Raw genomic sequence first — 5,951 nt, 5'->3', positions numbered from 1 at the left:
CGCTGTACAGGTCCATTTACCATTCAACAATCAACTATCTTCCTCCTATCTACCTCACCTTTAATACATGAAGCAAACATAAATGCCATATTTCCATTATGTTTTCAACAGGATTTTAAGGTTTGACTGGTGTGACACCCCGCTCACCCACACTAACACACCAAACAAAAGTGGAAGAAAACTGACTGAAATGCACAAATCAAAACCAAATGGTTTTCAGATAGGATTGTCAGTTCTCAACCAAACTATTCACACAATACTGCACTACATGACAGCACAGTGGGATGTCCTTCTCCCACAGGCTGTAAAGCAGTGCGAAAGCTTGTCAAGGACACAAACGCTTTGTTCGGCCTTGTTATGTCAGAGTCAGAAAATGGCGGTGATCCCTCCGATGGCTGGATGAGTGCTGGAATATCCACTTAAGGCTAAGCCAATCTCTTCCCTTTGCATATCGCTGAAACATCACTTAACATTTCACCTCAACACTTCAACTTCACAGTGTTATAAAAGTGACACATATTACCTACTAAAGGAAATGGGAGCATGAAATGGCCCATAAATCGCAACAAGCACTGCTCTCTCCGGAAACATGCTGATGAGTTCTCCAACTTGGGTCTAAATATTATGACTCGGTGAGGATGTGTGTGAGCTGCCGGCAATCAACCAAAGTGCAGATCGTTAACTATTTTACAAACCAGATAATGTCCATGTTGTGATCGGACAGTCAAAGAACCTCTGTATGAAAAGAATTTAAGCGTCTTGAAAAGGGTCAGGGTCAGGGTCAGGCATTGGGTGCAGACATTTTTGAAGACTTCCCCACAGAAAGCCCTCTGGCATGGTAGTTTAATAAGGGAGTCAAGGCAGACCACAGGCCAGCACATGTCACTCAAAATCCTCCTCCCTGTGTGGACCACCAGAGGATAAAAAGGACGAGGGGCGAAAGACGGGCGGAAGAGACAGCAAGGCAAAGCAAAGACAGCAGATATGAAGAGGCATAGGAAATGAAGGATGTAGCACAAAGCAAAAGGGAAAAAATTAAGAGGCAAGGTATAAGGGCAAAGAGACAAAGAAAGAAAAAGGTAAGCTGTTATGTAAGGGGCCAAAAGCAACCTACTAGAAGCTACTGGGGCCCCCCAAGATGAGGAAAAGTAGAAGCAAATGTACTAACCATGAAGAGAAGAGCCATCGAAACCTAAAGGTAGAGACAGGCTCCCAGCCTCTCACCAAAGCCAGGAAGAAGGAGAACAAGCAAGAATGCATGAGACGGCCAAGGTGTAACAGGCTGGGTTTAGTCACCCGCGTTGAGGTGCTAGGGGTCAGGGTCCAATGTTGGTCAAGGGAGTAAGAACCCAGTGCAAGTAAACACAGAGAGCAACAGCGGTTCAGGAGCAGGATGTTGGGGTACAGCCCCTGACAGGCCACGAGCCAGCCACAAAGGGAGACTCTAAGCCCTTTACCCATCACTGACCAGCCTCCAAAGCTAAAAAGATTAAGCTGAACAGTGTAAAACCCCACAAAGCTACACAAGATAGCCATGAACAGACAGCATATTAGCATACTAGTTAAAGGAGCCACTTCCCATTAGACACATCGTCCAACATTGTTTGTCCATGCTCTCTAGAATGATACACATCTGTTCATTCTTGTTGCAACACCTGGGGCCAGATGTGTACAGTGAAAATGTCTATACATAAAAAACATGCATACCCTACCCAATACACAGCTGGAGGTCTTCATCTTTGAAACACACATCTACCCACAAGCCACTTTTCTCCATTTTCCTTTCTACTTCATTACAGTTATCAAAGAGCAGATGAATGCAAGAGACTGAAAGAATGGATTTGCCAGAAAATGAGAATCAATGATAACGATAGGACAGCAGAGGCTAAGTGAGTCCAATCTACAGCAGGCTGGATTAATTAAGGGGCAGGGGAGAGGACCTATAGATTCAGCTCCCAAAGATCTTTCTAATTGAACAACAAGATTGGTAATGATCGGGATATTGCGTCCAATGTTTGTGTCCCTTTCCAAGAACAAATGAAAACAGGAACAATGCATAGACACTTTTTTGGATAGGTTTGAGGTGGAACTTGTGAATAAAGGAAAACATAAACTCATACTTCCACATTGTGTGCCCCTTGAAATCCGTTTGAAGGATGGGATCTCCTTCAGCCTAGAGGTCCTTTTGGGTTTAACTTTGCTTTATTATGAGAATGAAGAGCAGAGATCAAATAATATGGCAGTTTGCTTTTAAGATAACTGAATATTCAATTTTATGATTCTGCATTATGCAAAATATTATCGCAAAATAAACTCTGTATCATCAGATGATATAGCACAACCTATACGTAATTAACAGATACAAATTAAAAGCATCTGTAGGGAAGCAACACAGATTGTTTGAAGGTTGTATATTTGAGGGGCAAATGGCGCATATGAATCATGACTGACTGTGGGACTCAGGATGTGGGCGTGCAAGTAAACAGCTGGTGCAGAGAGTGAAACAGGGACAAATAAATGTCTTAAAACACCATCCAAAAAGAATCAGTGTTTGTGCAAAGAACAACAGCACATGGAGGCAGAAGTCTTGATAAACAGGTATACATGAACATCTGTGGCTTTTGTTGTGGCTGGACGTACAGTATAAATAATGTTTACACAAAAAAAAAACATGCATAGGCTATAAACTGGTGCCTAAAGAGATTGTGCAGTGAGAACGTGCACAACTTACACTTCCGACCAGCGTACATGTGGTTTTCTGGCCACAGGTGAAATGATATCAAGTATCAATATGCAAATGGATGATTTTAGTTCAGATGAAATGAAAAATTCCCTTTTAAACCTTTGAGATTATAATCACAGACGTACTGTATAAGTACATTAATTTATATTTTATATCAAAATTATTTCCTTCATATAAAACAAAATATAATGCATGCTTACGTAAGCATGAACCAACCAGTTTCAATCAATATCATCATCACGTCCACTCGTCAATCTTCAACTTTTAGTGATACCCAGCAAAGATTCATTAGTCGGCTAACAAGCAACAACTGCTTCAACTCCGCTACTGCTGTAGCTACTGTTAGTGACAACGGAGCCGGGGTCAGCAGCCTCCCAGTGACCACGGCCAGACCGAGACAGACAGAGGCCAAGTTGACCACAGTGGTAAAGAGGTGATTCACAGAGTTTCCAGATAGACTTGTTGCTAAAAGTAGCTCACTGCTGCTAATGTTAGATGCTGTTAGTTAGCTGACCCAGGATCGGGGGACTAGGAGCCAAACCTGGCAAAAAAACCACCTTGGAAATGTATTACCTGTCGTTAAACTGTCCTCCATCAGCAATGGATGCTGTATTTGGACCTGGTCTGTGCTGTTCACTGGGAGCCCTCTTTCCGGCAGAGTCAGCTAATAGGACCACTATAGCTGCATGGCGGGGGGACTAATTGGCACTATTGGCTACTGCGACTCCCTCCCTAGCTTGTTCTTAAAGGAAATATATGCAGAAGCAAATAGCATTCTGTTTCATGTGGACTTTGAACAAGTGTTTACAGCTATTTATGGCTGACTGTGGGAGTGGAAAGGCTTGTAAATCTGTTTGAATCTAGAGTATTATGCAGTATAATAAAGAATGTAGTTTTTATTAGAATAAAAAAATGCATACACCATTTCAATCACGCATTTAAAGGAGGTCTGAATGTGCACATTCTTTGCCCTTTGTTTAATGAGGTGTTCAATAGGCCCAATACTGTGCCTGAACGTATACTAACAATATATAGAGTATCTTTTGCACGTCCTTGGTTAGGGTCAGGCTGTTTTTTTTCACTTCACTAAGTGGGTCAGAAATCTATTTACCCAAGGTCAATTATTTCTTTTTACCCATACCAATTGCCTTATTTATTAGCGGTCATCAAACAACAAAAACCCTCTAAGCTGCCACAGCTGCTACAAGGGAGATGTTGTCAGCTCATTATGGCACTCACACGAAAAATGACCCACCTTGCCTTGTTGTGTGCGCAATATATAGTTTGAGTTTGGCCCACATTCTCTAATGCCACCCAACCGAACTCCTTTTTCCAGGATAATTCAAATGCTCAGTAGTGCATGTCTTTACCCGCCACCATTTTCTCACGAGTGCCCGATCGGAACAGCGCATGTGCAACTCTAAACAGAGACAAGAAAGAAGCGAAATGGTTCACTCGTTAGCTACTTGCATCACCAGCTCCGCCAAAAACTATGTGTTTAATCATCTAAGTGGGCTAGTAAGTTGTTAAATTTACTAGCCCCAAGTGGTATTTTAATAGCCCCAGGCAAGCAGTCACTCCTTATTGTTGAGCCTTGCCTTGGTTAAAGGTCCAGTGTGTGATGTTTAAGAAGATCTGTTGGCAGGAATGAAAATAGTTTTGTTACCTTATAATAAGCCTTTTATATCTCAAGCCACAGATCACCTTCCATGAAGTCCCCCATATTTCCACAGTAGCCCAGAATGGACAAACCGAACACTGGCTTTAGATAGGGGTGTTCTTTCCGAACATTTTACAGCCACCACAGTTTTCGCTCTGCGTTTGGAAGGGGAGGGTGAAACGCTGGAGTTGCAATCTGCAACTACATTGTTAGATTTCACTTAATCCTACACCCTGGACCTTTGAATAGCAAGTATGGCAACAGTGGCTTATTTAAACTACGTAAAAAGAAGCATCACTGGCTAGTCCGCATCATACACACACTCAAACTTCATAAACAGGAAATCAAAGGACATTACTGAGAGCTGTTAACTAATCTTGGAAGGTGCAATGCAGACCTGCAAACACCACAGTTTTGGAACAAGAAAAATATGAAGGATTACAACTTTGTTTTTCTGCAGTTTTCAGACACAGTTTATTATCACAATTATTCAAGTCTGGTGTAGGGAAGAAACATTGTGCAGCTCCTTAAAATGTCAGCGTTAAACAAAGAGGTGACTCTGATGGCAGGAAATAAACCTTGAGGGGTCAGTGGCTCACCACTGAGACAGCCTCTCTGTCTGTTCTGCTCTGCTGTGTAAACTCCAGCGGATGTAGGAAGAGATGGATCCACACGGCCACGGTCTCTGAGGAAGCCCTCATTGCCATGGAGCTCAGCCTCTCTGAGACACCTGATCTGAATCCAATCACGGCAGCCGTCTGTGTGTGCTCTGTGCAAACACCAGCCGCCCAGGAGACTGGCTGCCGCTGGCCTCCCTGTCCACATGAATGTAATGCAGATCCATCCCGGCCTTCTGCTGCCAGCCTCCTCCCACAGCTGGATGACACACTGCCATTTTACTATAGCAGTTATCATAGTGTTGGTGCATGCAGACTGTGCTGTTTAAGGGCCAAATGTCATTCTCCTGAGTATTACAAGGAATTTATTCTGTTTTTCTATTTTCTACCTCCACAACCAGAGAAGCTCAGACACTGTTACTCAATGTAGTTTCATTGTGGCATGCAAGAATAGAGAATTGAAGAAGTTTCTACACGAAGAATCAAATGCATTTGTACTGTGAAGGAGTCCTCCGCTGATTATAGCATTGCACAAATATAACATTGTCTCACGTGGATAGTTAAAGCATCCATTCTTCTTTGTCAGAACCTGGAGCCTCTAGCCCTTGGCAGAGATAAGGAGCGGGCTACAGAGGTCAAGCTCCCCTCTTTCAACAGATTTTTTCATTTTCAAACTAGTCTTCAGACCCAACTGACACTGACTCAAGTGACATCACTTAAAGGGCCAGTGTGTAGGAATCAGTGGCATCTAGCGGTGTAGTTGTAGAGTCCAACCATTTTAATACAGCTCAGCCTTCCAAGCGTGTAGGAGGAACTACAGTGGAAATATAAATAATTCTGACAATAGATCCATCCTACATGTTACACACTGGACATTTAAGGACATTCACCTAGCTCTCCCTGGAGACACTAAAGGCTTTATATAACTTTT

The sequence above is a fragment of the Morone saxatilis genome, unplaced genomic scaffold (assembly GCF_004916995.1).
Source record: "Morone saxatilis isolate NCDOM2014 unplaced genomic scaffold, NCSU_SB_2.0 Contig7, whole genome shotgun sequence".
NCBI lineage: Eukaryota > Metazoa > Chordata > Actinopteri > Moronidae > Morone > Morone saxatilis.
Note: the sequence above shows the minus strand (reverse complement) of the source record.